Below are 19,937 nucleotides of genomic sequence, written 5' to 3' on the forward strand. Positions count from 1 at the left end.
CCCTTTCTGCTCAAACCAGGTATAACTGATTCTCTCTCTGTAAGTCATTTTTAAATAGGGTCAATGTTCACTTCCCTGCCTTCATATATACTCTATGTACTTGATAAGTGCCTTCAAATTCTTCAAATCATTATGAAGAAAATCAAAGAGTTTTACTCAGACGGAATGAATGAACGTCAAATGACTTTCAACTTCCCGGAGTGACTTAACTTCATTTGAACAAATACCTCTCTTTCACACTGTCAGAACAAGTAAAATAGTGTAAGTATGGAGAAATAAGGAAAGCAAGTGAATAGTGAAAGCATAACCTCGAATGAAATTGATACATAAGGCTGTGTGTTGGCACTGGGTTTACCATTTCAATAGTTGCTGATAGAGACTCCAGTGACTGTCCAGGGAAAGGCAGTGTCAACCTGGCGTGGGGTGGTTAAGAAGGAGGTAGAGAGGAGAGCAAAGATAGTGCGTGTTATAGTTTGGAGTCCTCCAGAAGCAAACCTGAAGAGGCCAATTTGGATGCAAGCAGTTGTTTTAAGAGGGAAAAATCTATAGGGGAGGTGGCTGTGGTGTAGGCTGGCGGCTACAGCTCCGATTCGACCCCTAGCCTGGGAACCTCCATGTGCCGCGGGAGCGGGCCAAGAAATGGCAAAAAGACAAAAAAAAAAAAAAAAAAAAAAAATCTATAGGGGAGAAAGAAAATGCGTTAGGTTTCTACTATCTTTGTAACAAATTTGATGGCTTAAAAAAACCACAAACTGGGACTTCCTCTTGTGGCTCAGTGGGTTAAGAGCCCAGCCAGTATCTGTGAGGATGCGGGTTCAGCCTTGCTCAGTGGGTTAAAGGATCCAGCACTGCCATGAGCTGCAGTGTAGGTCATAGACATGGCTCAGATCTGGCGTTGCTGTGGCTATGGCTGTGGGGTAGGCTGGCAGCTGCAGCTCCAGTTCGACTCCTAGCCTGGGAACTTCTATATGCTGCAAGTGCATATAGAAAAACAAAGAAAAACAAACAAACAAAAAACAAAACAAAAAGCCCCCACAAACTTATTCTCTTACAGTTCTGGAGGCAAGAAATTCAAAATCAGTCCCACGGCGCTAATGTCACGGTGCCACAGGTCTGGTTCCTTCTGGAGGCTCCAGGGAGAATCCATTTCTTTTCTCCCAGCCTTATATTGAGCATCGGTATTACTTGGCTTTTGGTCTCTTCCTGAATCTTCAAAATGCATCACCTACTCTCCACTTCCATCATCAGAACACCTCCTAGTTTCTGACTCCTCCAGAATCTCTCTTAATAAGGGCTCCTATTAAGACCAGTATCTCTAATAAACATAAACGTAAAAATCCTCAACAAAATATTAGCAAACCAAACCCAACAGTACATTCAAAGGATCACACACCATGATCAAGTGGGATTTATCCCTGGGTTGGTTGTGCTTCAACCAACACAAATCCCTATATGGGATACATCATATTAACCAAACAAAGGAGAAATATCATACAATTGTCTCAAATGCAGAAAAAGCATTTGACAAAATTCAGCATCCTTTCAAAATAAAACCTCTCAACAAATTAGGTAGAGAAAAAATGTACTTCCCATAGTAAAGGTCATATATGACAAGGCCACAGCTAACATCATACTCAATGGTAAAAAGAACTCAAAGCTTTTCCTCTGAAGTTAGGACAAAGACAAGGATGCCCACTCTCTCCACTTCTAGTCAACATTACTGCTGAAAGTCCGAACCAGCACCATTAGAGAAGAAAAATAGAAGGCATCCAGATAGGAAAGGAAGAAGTAAAATTTTCTGTTTGCAGATGGCATGATCTTAAATATAGAAAATTCTATGGACACTTACCCAAACAAATGATTAAATTTGAATAAACAAATTCAGCAAAGTTACAGCATGCAAAATAAATTGCACTTCTGTACACTAACAATGAAAGATCAAAAAGGAAATTAAGAAAATACACATTTGAAACAAAATGCACTTAGAATTATTTAACCTGATAAGAAAGTTCAATAAAGTGGTTATACTAGACACAAGTAAACACAGAAATAATCTTCCTTCCCCGAAGTAGCCAAATAGAATACTTGAAACATAGACCATACCCACGAGAGCAGCAAAAACATAAACTACCCATCTCTTTAATATGCAAAACCTCAATGATGAAAATTATAAAATCTTGCTAAGACATATAAAGACAGGCTGAAAAATATAGAATTCTGCCATCCTCCTGACTGTCGTGACAGAAGGTTATAAAGATGTCAATTCTTCCTAAAATGACTTTTGGATCTAATGCAATTCCCATCAAAATTCGTTTTGAATTTTAAAATTTTCTCAAAAATGTACACTCTGATCTCATCTTTTCTTCCAAGCACCCTTGGAATTGCAAGCAAGAAGACAAAACGAAACATCTGGCCTATGATGGCATCAGTGGGATCAGAGGGGTAGCCTGGGCTGGAACACAGGTGTTCCAGAATCACGACACGTGTTCATGGGACCCATCCTGCCTCAAGCAAGGCTACTGCCTGTCAGTCTGTAGTTCCTCTTCTATACAGTAGAGTTACCTGGTGATCACTGCCATCAACTTTTTCTCCTTCTCGACGAGCTACCATTTACCCTTTACATACATCTGAGTATCAGCCTGCTTATCCACTCTTTACGGACATGGTAGATGAGCCCCAAGACCCAACGTATCTAAAATACTCACAATTCTTCATATGCTGAAGATCAAAAGATGCCAAGAGCGCATCAAGAGAAGAGAAGACGGGAGATGAGCTGAATCATCATTTGCAGCATCCAGTGGATTATCACACATCCCTACGGGCTTCCTCCAGCCCCACCCTTACGCCCTGGGGAAGCAGCTTAATGGTAGGCTGCTTTGGAAGATTCTTGACCACTCAATAAGTCTCCATGAAGGACTCAGACCCTGGAGACAGGATTAAGAGTCCCAGGCAGCTCACGGGCTGCATTTGGGTCCTGATCCTCCCATAGAATTACTCCTTGTCCTCCTTTATCCCGGGACTCCATTGCTCCTGGGAATGAAGTCATTCAGGGGTCATGGGTCCCTCCATCAGGTCATCATCCTTATCTCCGTGAGCCAAGCCAGACTGCTGGCAAGCCTGGCATTGCAGCTGCCAATAAGAGGGACTGAGCAAAGGAGTTGGAAGCTGTACAGTTTCAAACACTGATGAGAACTTGGTCACATGGACACACCTAATCCCAAGGGGATCTGGGAGTGAAGATCCTAGTGTCTGGGAGGAGAGAATGGACTCAGGGGGCAATAAGCTGCCTTTCACAGCACCCACCCCTTTTTGGTCTTTTTTTTAGGGCCGCACCCAAGGCATATGGTGTTCCCAGGCTAGGGGTCGAATCAGAGCTGTAGCCACCGGCCTACACCACAGCAACACCGGGTCCAAGCCACATCTGTGACCTACACCACAGCTCACAGCAATGCCAGATCCTTAACCCATTAAGCAAGGCCAGGGATTGAACCTGTGTCCTCATGGATACTAGTCAGATTTGTTTCCACTGAGCCACAACGGAAACTCCCACAGCCCCTTTTTAATCTCTGCATGGATCAGAGCAGTGAAGGGGCACCCGGCTTAAATATTTCCAAACAAGGAGCAGAGTTCCTGCCCCATCATACTGGGTATCAGCATTTTAAAAGCACTTCCCCAAAGTTCCCGGTGCGACTCAGTGGGTTAAGAACTCGACTAGTATCCTTGAGGATGCGGGTTCGATCCCTGGCCCCACTTAGTGGGTTAAGGATCTGGCATTGCCTGAAGCTGCAGTGTAGACTGCAGATGTGGCTTAAATCTGGTATTGCCGTTGCTGTGGCAGAGGCCCACAGTTGCAACTCGGATTTAACTCCTAGCCTAGGAACTTCCACCTGCCACAGGTGCGACCCTAAAAAGACAAAAACAGAAAATAAAATAAATGCACTACCCCGGGCGTTCCCTGTTGACACAGTGGTTTAAGGGTCTGATGTTGTCACTGCTGTGGCATGGGTTCGACCCCTGGCCTGGGAACATCTGTGTGCCATGGGCACAGCCAAAAGAAAAAAAAAAAGAAAAGAAAAAGAGCACTTCCCCATGGAAAGTCCTGGCCTGTCACAATGTCATGCTTTCCCAGAGGCACTGCTGAGCCGGGCCTCCAGCTGGATGACCGAATATGCTAACAAGATCTCGGGCGTTTGGGGAAGGACCTGTACCCAATGCACAAACTTACCCAAGTCCCTTCTAGGTTTGGCTACGTAACTTTCTCCCTCTTGCCTTTCCTATTCCCCTCAGGGTTCAAAGCCAATCTCTCGAGGTAGGACGTGTCCATTTTTACCCATCGAGTCCAAAACAGCCTCCTCGATGTATTTTTCGCTGGCTTTGTGTTCTTCATTGATCACATGCTCTGACATTGTTACACCCAAGGCATCTTCCAATCCCTCTTTTCCTGAAAATGAATCACATTTATTTCTAACTTAGACACCCTTGGGGGAAAGGGAGAGAAGAAAGTGGTCCGTTTCCTTAAGCACCAAACTAAGAAATGCAATATCCCCACTCGGTTTCTGTCAGCTCTTTCCTGAGGCTGTAACATATTCCTCCAAATAAGCACAATTGATTAAGAGGTATTGCAGCAGCAAAAAAAGAGACACTGTTCCAAAAATCCCATCTTTTGACCAAAAATATAACCATCTTCTTACTGACATAGATCAGAATCATCCAATCCATTGCATTTCCTGTGATGATTGCCTTAAATGGAACGTGAAATTCTAAAAATGGAGTTAGAGTCGTGGCTCAGTGGAAACAAGTCTGACTAGTATCCATGAGGACACAGGTTCGATCCCCGGCCTCGCTCAGTGGGTTAACAATCAGGCGCTGCCATGAGCTGTGGCACAGGTCACAGATGCAGCTCAGATCCTGGGTTGCTGTGGCTGCGGTGTAGGCTGGCAGCTCTGACTCCAATTCAACCCTTAGCCTAGGAACCTCCATATGCCGCAGGTGCGACCCTAAAAAGACAAAAATTAAGAAATAAAAAAATAAAATGGGTGAGTGCTTGGAAAAACAAAGTGTTCCATCCTTAGGTAGCCGGAGTCTGAGCTGCTGATTACATTATCTGTATTGGGGAACACCTTAATATGGATAAAACCTCATCAACAAAGACGCTTCTTTGGGGCTGCCTTTCTATAAACCATGCAGCACTGCTGTTTACTTTTACTCAAGAATGCGATGAATGTAAGCTGAAAAGTGTAGCAAGTGAAGTGGCTGCCGACAGAGATTTCTAAGGGATAAATCTTAAAAAGAAGAAAAATCAGATCGCTTCTTGGATTGGCAGAAAAGGATAATAGATGCTGGCAGATCCACCAGAGGTGATTTATCTGAATCTCAGGAAGAGAGTTGATGACCTTTGGTCTAGCAAACTAATAAATAAAATGAAGGAACTTGAAAATCAGTGCTAACATCCACACATGGAAATTATCCTAAGCTGGAGTTTGGGCTGAAATTTTTTTTTTTTTTTTTTATAAATGATATCATTTTGCAGTTGTTTTTTTGTTTGTTTGTTTGTTTTATTTTCCCACTGTACAGCAAGGGGGTCAGGTTATCCTTACATGTATACATTACAATTACAGTTTTTCCCCCACCCTTTCTTCTGTTGCAACATGAGTATCTAGACATAGTTCTCAATGCTATTCAGCAGGATCTCCTTGTAAATCTATTCTAAGTTGTGTCTGATAATGGGCTGAAATATTTTAAAGGCAATGGTACCAAACTGTCTTAGTAATTAGGACGAAAAGAAATTCTGGCTATCTGCTTAGGCGAGATAAGGTATCAGGTAAAAATTCTAAATAATAATATTCTTTTATGGGAAAAATGTGTATTTTGCCTATATAAGCCTAAATATAGAATCTGAGTCCCATAATATTTTTAACTTTAATGTATAATCATTTCTCTTTCGTAAAGGAAATCATTCTTGCTGGTCACCGCACACTGGAATTCCTTTCAATTTTTCTTGGAAATCTGTTTGCCCAAAAAAATGTGATTCCCAAGCTCTAATACCAAAGGCATGGCAAAGACGGCTTCTATAATCTGGTCCCAACCTATCTTTCAACATTAATTTCCATCACACCCTGCCCCTGCTATGCTTTCTAAGCTCTATTAAAGAAGAGCCATCCTTTCCAAAACAGGTCATTACTCTCCGCCTCATTGTGTCATAGCCTCCTCCCTCCACCTAGAATGTTGTTCTTCCTGCCTCCGCCACCTCCCTCACCACCCCCTAGCATCCTGACAAAATCTTACTTACCTTGATCTCAGGAAGCCCCAGTTCATATGTCTCCTCCTTTATGAGACGGTCCTTAATGATTCCAAGCAGAGTTGGTTCTACCTTCCTTTGTTCTTTATTTTTTCCCCATTTTTTAAAGTTTTATGGAAGTATCAAGGATTTACAATGTTGGGCTATCACCTGCTGTACAACAAAGTGGTTCAGTTATACATATACACACGTGCTTTCTCTTTCAGATTCTTTTCCCATATAGATTCTTGCAGAATACTGAGTAGAGTTCCTGGTGCTCTGCAGCAGGTCCCTGTACTTTCCTTTGTTCCTTTACAGTGTATACACCAGCTCCAGCCATGGCCACACCCTATTGCCATCTTCACGTCTGGGGTATGAGTTCCCTAGGAACACAGATGTCATGTCAAGCATCTTTGAATTCCCAGAGTCTTCCCCATAGCCACTGCCCAATGCATGCTGGGTAAAGAAACTCAAGTGTAATTACGGCTGTTGATGCCTTGCCATAGCCCCTTGGCTCTTACTTTTCAGTGCACACAGGCTCAAACGCCACCAGTGAATGCCTATAGCCTTTTGCTCAGAGACTTTCTCTAGCTGCTGAAGCTTGCTCTGCCCATGCCCAGGCTGAAGGTATGGCAGGCTAGAGATACAGGAGCAGCCTTCAACCATTGACTCACATGAGCTGGTGGACAAGGACTTGTCCTCTTGTTCCCTGGGTGGGATGACTCTTGAGTTGCATGATCTACATTGGCGACCAGAAGCCCCTAGACTGAGATAAGCTCCAATTGCCCTTAGTTTAATGTCTTGCTAACACATTGCTCTCTGCAATGACTACCCTCCCTTTCCTGTCTTACTTCCCCATTCCCCTCATGGGTGTTTCCTGGGACCCCCTCACACATCAGCCACTAGCACTCAATCCTTGTCTCTGGGTCTACTTGCTGGGGAACCCAAATTTAAAAAAACAAAATACTGAATTGAATGTGGCACAAAGTTTCAAGGGCATATCAGTCAAGGTGAGTATCCCTTTAGACACTGCTTGCTTTAACTTGCCTTTAGATCAAATGCACCCTTTCAGAGATCACCTGCCTGAACAGTGGAAATCTTGAGGTATTCCTTGAAGCAAGAGAAAGTTTTTACAGTTTTTTGAGCACAAGGAGAACATAATATATGCAGTATTTTAGGAAAGTTATTCTGGCAGTGGTAGGTGGGTGTGTAGATGGATGATGGATAAATAGACGAATGGATGAATGGATGGATGGATAATTAAGAGAAGACATCAAGAAAGCTAAATAAACAGCTGAAATGTGGCAGAGGGCCTTCACCCAAACCTGACTATGCTGGCACTCTAATCTCAGACTTCCACCCTCCAGAGCTATCAGAAATAAATTTTTGTTTATAAGCCATACATACCGCAGCCTGGAAGGACTAAGACATGCAAGATGTGATCGTGGGAAGAAAAGGGTTTTTTAAAGGGGTTACCACAAGGGGTAAAAAAAAAAAAGGTAACCCCTTTTTTTTTTTTGTCTTTTTGCTATTTCTTGGGCCGCTCCCGCGGCATATGGAGGTTCCCAGGCTAGGGGTCGAATCGGAGCTGTAGCCACCGGCCTACGCCAGACCCACAGCAACGAGGGATCCAAGCTGCGTCTGAGATCTACACCACAGCTCACGGCAACGGCGGATCGTTAACCCACTGAGCAAGGGCAGGGACCGAACCCTCAACCTCATGGTTCCTAGTCTGATTCGTTAACCACTGTGCCACGACGGGAACTCCGAAATTACTTTTTAAATCCGTTGTTGTACACTAGAACTTGACGAACCATTGTAAATCAACTATACTTTAGTAATAAGAATTATACAAAAAAAAAGAAAACAAATAAATAACTCATTTGGAGCAAGGTCTGGACCCCTTTACCAAGTGGGTAAATCCCAACCACTATGTCCCTTTACTCAGGGATCTAAAACTTTCAAGTCCAGTCTGTGTCATCTGCTGACAGTTCCCCATACAACCTTCCTTTCCCCTGCGCTTCTTGTCTACCCTCTGCCATTTGGCTTCTGCAGCAAAATCATTTTCCATTTGAGCCCCAATCCCTTCTACTTGGATCACATCGCTGTAAAAGCCCACCCACCACAGAGCTCGGGGTTGTCTCCCCAACTCTGCCCACCAGCCTCCAAGTCCTGTGTGCTAACCCTGGTCAGGGGACTCTCCCGCCACCCTACACACTGGATCAGCCACTCCTGCAGCCGTCTTACCTTCCCAGGTAAGGTGAGAAGGGGGTTCCCATTTTGCGTCCTCTCATTGCCTCCCACATGGATCGACCCCGTAGCCAGTCTGGAGGGGAGCTTCCCTCCTTTATGCAGGCTTTTCCTTTTCCTAAGGATGTGTGCTAGCACTTCAACTACAATCATTCTTAACCCACATTTCCCCTTCACATTGGGCACCCACGGCCAGCAGCCCAAAGCCAGGGTACCCGGTTGACTTTGGCTGATGTGCTTCCCTCCCCCACTCAGCATACGAGCATGGCTCAGAGCAAGAGCGCTCAGGTAATAGACAAATCATACTCTTCCTTTCCAACAGTAAAGCACATAACACCCAAATTCTACTTTTAATCTCACTGTTCTCTTCCCCCTCTCTAGAGTTAGCCCTTAACTCACAATTTTATTTTCAGAGGCACTTTAGCAAAAGCTGGCATTGCTTAGGCTTTGAAAAACCAACATGGCGCCATCACGCATACAGTAAAATTAGTGGAAGTGGACGTGACCATCGAGAGCCAAGGTTCTGGTTAGTCAAGCCAATTGCTATAATGTCCATCTAGAAACTGTCATCAGGTGCAGGATGGAGCATTTCAGAGGCACAGACATTGGAAACTGGTCTATCAAGGTCCAAAGGTTTGTGGTGTCAGAATACTGTAGCATCAGTTTGACAGCAGGGTTACAAATACCTACAGGCATTCATGTTATGCTGATGTTTTTTTCTGGCCCCAGGCCTTCCTGCTGCCATCAGGCATCAAGATGTTTTCTGGCTGGGATTCTCTGTAATGTGACACTCCCTGGTGCTGTCACTGGAACTTCAGAGAGTTCTACTTCCTTTTTTTTTTTTTTTCCAGTCTTTTTAGGGCCACACCCACAGCATATGGAGGTTCCCAGGCTAGGGGTCTAATCAGAGCCATAGCTGCTGGCCTACAGAACAGCCACAGCAGCGCCGGATTCAAGCCACATCCTCAACCGACTCTGTAGCTTGTGGCAACACCGAATCCTTAACCCAGTGAGTAAGGCCAGGGATCAAACCTGCATCCTCATGGACACTATGTTGGGTTCTTAACTACTGAGCCACAATAGGGACTCCACCTACTTCTTTTGATGAGCAACTTTGACTCCAAGTCCCTAGAGCTGTTAGGATTATTTTTATTTTCTGTATTTACATATTTATATATTTACACATTTTAAATATTTATACTTTATTTATTTATTTTTTGGTCTTTTTAGGGCCTCACCCTCAGCATATGGAGGTTCCCAGGCTAGGGATCTAATCAGAGATACAGACACTGGCCTACACCACAGCTCACGGCAACGCCAGATCCTTAACCCACTGAGCGAGGCCAGGGATCGAACTCACAACCCCATGGTTCCTAGTCGGATTCGTTTCCGCTGCGACATGACAGGAACTCCAAAATATTTATATTTTATATTATGCATATTTGGCTTCAGCAGCAACAATCTCAGAGTAAATTTTTTCCTTAAATCTCAAATTTCCAGTAAGTAGATAGCCTTTTTATGCTTAAATCTAAGTTTTGTAGAGCAAGTTCTCTCCTGAAATGTGAAATAGGAGTAAATAAAATCAGTTTCTATAATCCAACTATAACTTATGTTAAGCCAAACAGTAAGAAATCTAAATTCTGCTACTAATTCTCTCCCATCTCAGTTCTTAAGATAAATTGGAACATGGTTAGAGTAATTTTGTCACCCAGATCAGCTACCTAATTTGTGAGGCCCAGTGAAAATGAACCCTTTGTTCAAGAATTAAGAATTCTGAAGTTCCGATTGTGTCTCAGCGGGTTAAGGACCTGACGCTATCTCTGTGAGGATTCAAGTCTGATCCCTGCCTCACTCAGTGGGTTAAGGATCCAGAGTTGTTGTGAGCTGCAGTGTAGGTCACAGACACGGCTCAGATCTGGCGTTGCTGTGGCTGTGACATAGGCTGGCAGCTGCAGCTCTGATTCAACCCCTAGCCTGGGACCTTCCATATGCCACAAGTGCAGCCCTAAAAAAAAAATAAAGTATATTTTAAGATAGCAACAGCAGAACATTCGACCAAACATAAAGCCCTCCTGAGCCTGGGAGCCTGCACAACTGCACTGGTTTGCTTCTCACCACTAAGCCCCACTGCTTCTTTGGAAATGGCTTGGAGCCTCAAGGCTAAAAGCCAGCCCGGTTTATTTTCTGAGTTAAGAAACAAATTTTGGAGTTCCCATCATGGCACAGCGCAAGCGAATCCAACTAATATCCCTGAGGATCCGAGTTCAATCCCTGGCCTTGCTTAGTGGGTCAGGGATCTGGCATTGCCCTGAGCTACAGTGTAGATTGCAGACTCAGTCGGATCCTGCATTGCTATAGCTGCGGTGTAGGCCAGTGGCTAAAACTCTGATTAGACCCCTAGCCTGGGAACCTCCACATGCCATGAGTGTGGCCCTAAAAAGCAAAGGAAGAAAGAAAGCAAGAAAGAAACAAAGAAACTGAAGTTTCAACATGTTTCAGAAGGGCTTTGCTACTTAATCAGATAACCTGAAGAAGCCATGCCTGGGAAGCCACTGGCTGTACTTCACCCAAATAGAGATGTGTTTATTTCAGGTACCGAAAATTCTGGGAGTTGGAGCCAGGGCTGGTTCAGCAGCTCATAGATGGCAAGGGAAACAAGGCTCCTTCTGTTTCTCTCATTCTTAGCAAGCGGGCTGACACCCTAAGCATCAGAGGTGTTCCCAGTAGGAAGGAGGAGACAGAAGCAGCAGCAGAGCAGATTCTGTGTGTGTCTCACTCAGCCAAGACTGAAGCATGCGTCCAACATGAGTTGGAAACGAGGCTGCAGATAGGAGTTCTTAGCTTTCCAGCCTCCCGAAGTAGACTCTAAGGTTGGAACAGTTGATGCAGAGCTTAGCAGACATAGGTTGGAATGTAAATAGGCTGCATACAAGATCTGCCAAGCCCTAACTTATGTGCTCCTTTAGAGCAGTGCTTCTCAAAGTGCAGATAAATCACCTGAGGTTTTTGTTAAACTGTAGATTCTGAGCAAGTAGATCTGGAGTGAGGCCCGAGAGGCTGCCTTTCCCAGGTGATGCCAATGCTTCTGATTCATGTACCACACTTGAAGCCTTGAGTCCCCAGGATCCTCAGAGCCGAGATAAAAAGCAATAATCCTAAAAGTAGAGGAATAGACATTGCCATGCCCTCAGGGGAAAGAGGAACCTCCATTCTCTGTAACTCAGGCAGGGCCATATGGAAGCTTCCCGACCAGGATGCCCAGATGAACTTGCCAACCAAAGGGATACCTTGCACCTGGTACAGTACTTGCATCCTGCAGCAAATAATGGGACACGTAGGAAAGATTCAGTTCTTTGATAACACTGATGGTTTGGAAAAGAAAGCTCAGCCTACCTGTGAATTGATAACCACAGTGAGTTTCAAGGCCTGAGTCCATACGTAGAGGCATAAAACTAAAAGAGAGAGAATGGAAGAAGCCAGAAAGTAGAGGTTAATTCTCCAAGCTGAGACTGTCTGAGCAATTATCTTAAGAGTATAAAATTAAATTGACAGCGTGAAATGAACAGCGTGCTTCCAGAGAAGTAGAGTTTTGTTTTGTTAATTTCAGGTGATGATGTCACAGTTACCCAGGGTCAGCAGTAATAATGAACCATCCAGGATGGTCTATCAGGATTCTATATGTGCAAGCAACAGAAACCAACTCTGGCTGGCTTAAACCTAAGGCAACTTACTGGGTGACTACTAATGCTTACAGAAATGACGGGTCTTAGGGATGGACAGGAACCTTAATAATACTGGAGGATTAGGAAGCAGAAACCACAGCCATAGTCCTAGATCAAAGTCGGTTTAGCACACCATTCCTTCCCGCCCTTGAGTTAAAGTCCCAGGAGAGAGCTTCCAATCAGCCAAGCTTAGGTTATACACTGGTGTGGCCTCTTGACTTCTGAAAAAGTTATTGGCACCTGGAATTGCTCTCCTACCATGACTAAACTGCATGAAAAAGTACCCTCCAAAAGAAATCCAAACGACAGCAGACAGGGTGAGACAGATGCTGAGAAATAAAAAACAGTAACTAATGCTTGCTCTAAGTGGAAAATATGGTTTAGCTCAAGTATAAATTCCAATTAATTGGTGGTGGCTGCCTGGAGTGTATGTTGAGAAAGTTTCGGCAACCATGTCCAGGCATGATGGGAAAAGATGCCCTGATTGATGAGTGGAGTTTGCTATTGCCACATAAAGAGTAAGTAGTGGAATCTATGCCAGCTCTTTGCCATGTTTTGCACAGCATCAATCCCCCTCCTTCATAAAAGTTTTGTCTTGCCCTTCCTGAGAAAAATAAACCCTCCTTCTTTGGCTCAAATTATTTTCCACCCTTGAATAGCTGAGCAACCATAAGCAACCATCGGAACCCCGCTATGCCTCCATTTTTCTTGGTTAATGAAATATGAGTACCCAATTTATAGAGTAGTTTTGAATGTTCTCACATTAAAGAATGGCAAACTGCTTGCATAATGCCTGGCAAAAAATCAGCACTCAATAAATGGGTACCAATGTCCCCGGTATGTACTGCTTTATGACCAACAAGACATTCTTCTTTGTGTCCCGGCTATTTGTGTGTACGGGCACAGAGGTGGAATCAAGGACCCTGGACTTGGAAACCTCATACCTTTTCCACTCACTCGCTGTGTAGCCTGGTCCCATTTATCACCGTATTTCTACAACCCAGTGCAAGATGTAATGCTTAAAGCAAGAGCTCAAGGAACAGTCATTGAAAGAATGGAAAAGTTACCCTCTCCGAGCCTCGGTGCTCTCGGCTATAAATTGGAACCCAAGCTGCTTCACTAGATCAAGATGTTTCTAACTGAAAACATATGAACATCGCCTGGTACTGTCCCTAACACTGTATTTGCTGTTCCAGAAATGTTAGTCTCCTTCCTTTCTCAGAAACTGGTATTCTCAATGAATTTTAAAATGGTGCTACTAACAAGGACCTACTGTATAGCGCAGGGAGGTCTGCCTAATGTTCTGTGATATGTTATATGAGAAAAAAAGAGTGGATACATGTCTATGTATACCTGATTCACTCTGCTGTAAACCTGAAGATGATAACAACACTGTAAATCAACTATACCCCCAGAAAAAGCAGTTTGTAATGGCCCTGGAATGTGATCCATTTTGTATGCTCAGATTAAACCAAATCAATAGTTGTATTCAATTAGATTTGAACACGTGTTTGAAAAACATAAATATGAGCCATAAAACAACCTATTTCAATTTTAACAGCAGGTAATTGAAATATACATTTCTACAAGGACAAAAAGGCCAGGCCAAAAATACCTTTTCTTTGTTCCTTCCCGCTTTGCTATTCTAAGAGGTGTCAAATTATTGACAGACACCTAGCAAGTGGCTTTGATGGGCTTCAGAGGAAGAGGCACAAAAGGACACTATTAAAACAAAGCAAAGGCTTGCTCTGATTTTTAGCTCCAAAACTAGAATGGATAAAAAATGAACACTGCTTATTTCTGCAAGCTCTAAAAGACTGGACGTTCTGAAAACAAATTTATACTTCAAGACACACTTGGAAAATGGAATCGCTATAATAAGTTGGAATTCAACATGGGCTCCTTTCGCAATAGGACTTAACTAGAGCAAGCAATTTCCTACCAATCTGTGTTTCTGTACAGACACAGCACATGAAAGAATAGCTTAGGAACCTGGTTTGCTCCACAGTAAAAAATAAAAGCTGCTCTTTTCATTTAAAAATGTTTCAATTACCTTTTGCTTCACTCCTTCTATCTTAGAGATGATTTCTTTTCTTCTTTCATGTTTTCCATCTCACTTATGGAAGAGGAAGCCGACTGCATAATTCTTACGGTGGATCTATACCCTGTTGATGACACAGCTCTCTTAATTTTCCAACTGTGGGTTTTAGCTACATTAGGCCAGAACTCTGTGGGTTTTGTCCTCCCTAAAGAATACTGATGGAAATTGAACCATAGTAAAACACCTCTGTGAGAGTGTGTGTGTGTGTGTGTGTGTGTCAATATGTCTGTATGGGCATATACAAAACAAAGAGGAAGCTATGGGTTAATTTAAATATTTAAATGATGATTGTTTTTAACAAAACTTTCTTTTCATTCATTGTTAGTTCTTTTTTTTTTTTTTTTTTTTTTTGCTTTTTAGGGATGCATCTGCAGCATATGGAAGTTCCCAGGCTAGGGGCTGAATCAGAGCTGCAGCTGGCGGCCTACACCACAGCAACAACAGATCTGAGCTGCGTCTGCGACCTACAACCTACAGCACAGCTCATCGCAACATGGGATCCTTAACCCACAGAACAAGGCCAGGGATCGAACCTGAGTCCTCATGGATACTAGTCAGGTTCGTTACCACTGTGCCACAATGGGAACTCCCCTAACTTTTAAAACAATACAAAAAATGAACAGTGTCACATGGATTACCAGTTGATCATCAGATAAGCTAGGCTTTCAGTTCCCATTTCATTGCTAAAGAGCTCTGTGAGTGTGGTAGGCAGCCTCCAAGGTGGAGTTCGATGACCTCTTCCTTCTGGTATTCCTGCCCTTGTGTAGTCCCCGCCCACGTGCTATCAGGGTAGCTCTTCATAACTGATAGAATATGGTGGAAGGAATGTTCATCACTGCTGGGGCTAGATTATAAAAGACATGGCAGCTTCTCTACCTGGCTCTCTCTTGCATCACTCATTCTAAAGGAAGTCAGTTGCTCTGTCCTAATAACACTCAAACAGCCCAATGGCAGGGCTCTGAGGAGTTTCAGCAGAAGCCACCCCAGGACGTGCCACTTTGGCCTATGTATTGTCTTGAACTGAAGACGGTCAAGGTCCAACAGACTAAAGGAGAGCTTTTTAGCTCCCCCTTAACTGCATTTAAGAATTCAGATAGAGGGCCTGGTCTGGGAACAGCGTTCTCATCAGTGCTAACTACCAAGAGTACAGCCTGGGTGTGGTGAGCTGGGAGGAGGTGAGCAGGCCAGGTTTGCTCAAAGCCCTCTGCATGTCCCATTGTCACTGCACAGCATGACTAACATTTTTTTATCAATCATCTTCTCTTTTCATCTTCCTGTGTTTTCAGCCCCAAACCCCTACCTACTTCTCCTTAGCTCAGGATGGCCTATCAGTTTTATTTACCTGTCTTTGACCCGCCTCATGTCTATATGAGGCTCACATACAAAGATAAATTTGTTTTTCTCCTATTCATGTGTCTTAGGTCAATGTAATTATTATACCAGTCAGAGAACCTAGGAAGGAAGATGGGAAAAGTTTGTCTCCCCTTTGGCCCATGTGGTGAGGAACAGAGGTCTGTGACCAACAATCATTTCAGTGAGTCTGGAAGGAGATCTTCCAGCCCCAGTCAAGCCTTCTGATGTCTGGTGTCAGCAGACAATTTGACTGCAACCTCATAAGAGATCCTGAGCCAGAACCACCGCTTAAGTAGTTCTTAAATTCCTGACCCACAAAAACTAGGATATAATACAGTCATCCTTTGGTAGCCAGTGGGGATTGGATTCAGGATCCACCATAAATAATAAAAATCCATGGATGCTCAAGACCCATAGTCGGTCCTCCATATTCATGGGTTCTGCATCTGCACATTCAACCAACCACAGATAACACAAATGTACTATATGATCTGCGGTTGGGTGAATCGCCCCTAGGTGCAAAAGGCCAAATATATTGAAAAAACTCTGTATCTTAGTGGACCCGTGCAGTTCAAACCTGTGTTATTCAAAGGTCAACTGCTTTCAAATGTACTATATGCCAAACACAACACCTTACAGACTAACAATGCAAAAATATGTCACCAGTTTAACTTCTGCATAGTCCTTTGAATAAAATCTGCTATTCTTTTGCATATTAAAGAAGTCAACTCTACGTATTTATTCTCTGAAGCCACTAAATTGTGGGATAACTTGCTACGCAGTAATAGATAACTAATGCAATTACCTAGTAGGAAGAACCATTTTACGTTTCCATTTCTCAGGTTATTTTTAGTCAATAAATATTTACTGCCTAATGTGCCAGATATTATTAAAATGAGAGTTGGAATAAGTGCTCCTCCTAGAAATAACGTTGTGGTTTTCAATCATCAGAGAATCTGTCAGACTATTCTTACAATAGAATCCGTAGTTTTCTAGATCAAATGTTCACTTTTAGAAAGGTCCAAACACTACCCGAAACCAACACCATTACTCGGATGACCCAACAATCAAACCCATATCACTTCTTGCTTTCCCAGCTCTCCTTGCCACCAATGGTGGCATGTAACGTAATGCTGGTCAATGAGACAGAATAGCCATTTGTTTAAAGGGTTTCCATAAAAGGTTTTAATTTCCTGATAAAATAGGCAAATAAGGCCAGTACCACTCTTCCCTCCTGTCTGCCCTCACTAGAGCCCAATGCCTGGAGCTATGGCAACCACCTTGTGGCCATGAGGGAAAGGCTAGAGGATTAAGACATATCAGGCCTTGATATAGTTGAGCTGCCAAACCAATGCCAGGAGCTTCCTGCCTGCAGAGATATAGAACGTTATTTAAGACATAAACGTTGCACCTTCCATCCTAACAGCCAAATTCAATCTTAATTAACACAATACCACAGGAAGTGATGAATTTCAAAAGAAATAAGCAAGTTTCCCCACTATCTCCTTTGCTCTGAATTCAGTGAATTGTTGGGATATATTTTTGTTAACGTCAACACTACCAATGACAAAGCCACGCTCCTGCCTTCCTAAGCCATAGTCAACAGTATAGTCATAAGACAACATTTCTTGAATGCTCACCATGAAAAAAGCACTTTTAAAAGCACTAATTCACTTAATCTTCACTATCATATCTTGAGGTCAATGCTATTGTTTTCTACATTTTGTAGATAAGAAAACACAGAGGTCGGAGTTCCCATGGTGGCGCAGCAGAAACGAATCCAACTAGGAACCATGAGGTTGAGGGTTCGATCCCTGGCCTCACTCAGTGGGTTAAGGATCCAACATTGCCATGAGCTGTGGTGTAGGTCACAGACATGGCTCGGATCTGACATTGCTGTGGCGTAGGCCGGTGGCTACAGCTCCAATTAGACCCTTAGCCTGGGAACATCCATAAGCTATAGAAGTGGCCCAAAGAAAGATAGAAAGAAAGAAGGAAAGAAGGAAAGAAGGAAAGAAAGAAAGAAAGAAAGAGAGAAAGAAAGAAAGAAAGAAAGAAAGAAAGAAAGAAAGAAAGAAAGAGAAAAAAGAAAGAACGAATATAGAGGTTAAGGAAACTTGCAAGGTTCCATAATGAATTAAATAGTAAACCTGATTATTTAGTCTTTATCTTCTTCACCATTTTGCTTGCTCATCTGACAGAATCAGATAAAGCAATAAACACAAGAAAAAATGGCATCCGTGCCACCCGCCAAATGCATAAGATGTTCCATGTTTTGAACGTTTAAAGCTCCTTTAATATTTTCTAATTCTGTAACTTTAAACTCTATGTATTGTCAGCTGGTAGAGATGAGCTGGACTAAGTAAGAGCATAAGATGTTAGATACATGAGTTTGGATGAAGGAAAAACAACACTAACAGCCGTTATCATTGCCTTGTACTATGCACTACACTGGTAGGTACGAAATCATCTCTATATTTAAAACATTTAGGGATGTTTCCCCAAGGGTCAGTTAGGGCTGATTTTCCAATGACCACTCAGATCAATGGAGACGCAAGCATCCACCAACTGGGAGAAAACCAAAGCCATACTCAGATGAACCTTGGGGGAAATGAGAGGGGAGTGAGGGGAGGGGACGCAAAGGTTGGGGATAACTAGACAAAATCTCTCAGGCACCAGCCCCATCCGCTATGTCAGTAACATCAATTGCACTGGGACCCCAGGCCCCAATTCCCACATGGTAATTCAATGAGGGCCAGGTGATGCCAAAACATGCAGTGAGCAACTCTGAGCCTTAGAAACACTCATCTTTCCTCTCTTTTTTGGCCACCCCACAGCATATGGAGTTCCCAGGCCAGGGATCAGATCCAAGCCACAGTTGTGACTTATGCCACAACTGGGGCAACTCAGGAAACTTTAACCCTCTGTGCCAGGCCGGGGATAGAACCTGCATCCTGGTGCTGCAGAGACACCGTTGATTCAGGTGCACCATAGCGGGAACTCCGGAAATGCCCAGCTTTAATAAGAGGGCGGCTACAAAATCTACTCTGGAAAGAGACAGTTTCATTACTATCTTGGAAAGCAAGCCAGTCTGCCCTCTGCTTTGGAGGAAGACACTCTTATCTTGTAAGGCTTTTCAATATACAAGCATCCTTTGAAAAGACAGTCTGGAATGCAAGTCTGCTGACACCTCTGCTCAAAAGATGTGCAGACATGTGACACCCATGGAGAATTATCTCCCAACAAACAAATGATCCAGAAAGGTTTTCATAGTGTCACTCCAGCATTCCTAGGGAAGTAGAAATGTAGGAACTGAAATTAGACTTGTATACATTTCTAAGCATCTGTTTACTTAATCATGTGGAAAGCAGTTACAGTCCATCCATAGCCTAAAATGTCAAGAGATCTCTTCATCTATTCTGAAGAAAATACAGCACAGAATAACATTTTGAAGTATTGTGTATCCTTCAGGGCCTGGCACATAGACAGGCTTTTCGCAGAACCCACTTATACCCACCACAATCTATATTTAGTCATTAACATCCTATCACTGCACTCTCGAACATTCAGTCATTAAACCCATCAAGTATGCTTTCTGAGAATAACATTATTGATGATATTAATGACAAAGTTTATGAATACATGTGTCAAAACTTTAACTACTAAGAACTGTTAGAAGCACATCAGGAGTTCCCGCCATGGCTCAGTGGTTCACGAATCCGACTAGGAACCATGAGGTTGCGGGTTTGATCCCTGGCCTCGCTCAGTGGGTTAAGGATATGGCATTGCCATGAGCTGTGGTGTAGGTCACAGACGCGGCTCAGACGGATCTGGTGTTGTTGTGGCTGTGGCGTAGGCTGGTGGCTACAGCTCCTATTAAACCCCTAGCTTGGGAACCTCCATATGCCGCTGGTGCAGCCCTAGAAAAGACAAAAAAAAAAAAAAAAAAAAAAAAAAAGCAGCACATCATAGACCAGGTGCAACTGGTTTAGTTCATTCATCAACCTGTTAGATTAACGCCTAATTAACCCCATTAGGTTCCTCTTTACATATGATTAAGTTGGGACTCCCATGGATTAAGTAGACCTCAGAACATACAGCCGGTTTGGGGCAAAAATCACATCTGTTTCATTCCTCGAGTAACCCCAAAATGTAGAAACAGAATTCTTTTGATCACATGTCAACATTTTAAAGTATTTTTGGGAGTTCCCATCATGGCGCAGTGGAAACGAAT

The 19,937-nt window shown here is 43.2% G+C and overlaps 1 long non-coding RNA gene across 1 annotated transcript in view; it reads right to left on the minus strand.

The window, feature by feature from the left end:
- Positions 1–10,020: 10,020 nt before the first annotated feature.
- The window catches only part of LOC110257753 (uncharacterized), a 37,259-nt gene continuing 27,342 nt past the window's right edge, over positions 10,021–19,937 (minus strand). Inside the window, exons 6-8 of the long non-coding RNA XR_014835775.1 lie at positions 14,303–14,414; positions 11,921–11,979; positions 10,021–11,682 (exon numbers count right to left, since the gene is read on the minus strand). This is a non-coding gene — a long non-coding RNA (uncharacterized LOC110257753). The remainder of the gene's footprint in view (positions 11,683–11,920; positions 11,980–14,302; positions 14,415–19,937) is intronic.

The sequence above is a fragment of the Sus scrofa genome, chromosome X, assembly GCF_054392235.1.
Source record: "Sus scrofa isolate SSC_HxYL_T2T_F1_AM1 chromosome X, Sscrofa_HxYL_maternal_Yorkshire_Landrace_v2.0, whole genome shotgun sequence".
Classification (NCBI taxonomy): Eukaryota; Metazoa; Chordata; class Mammalia; order Artiodactyla; family Suidae; genus Sus; species Sus scrofa.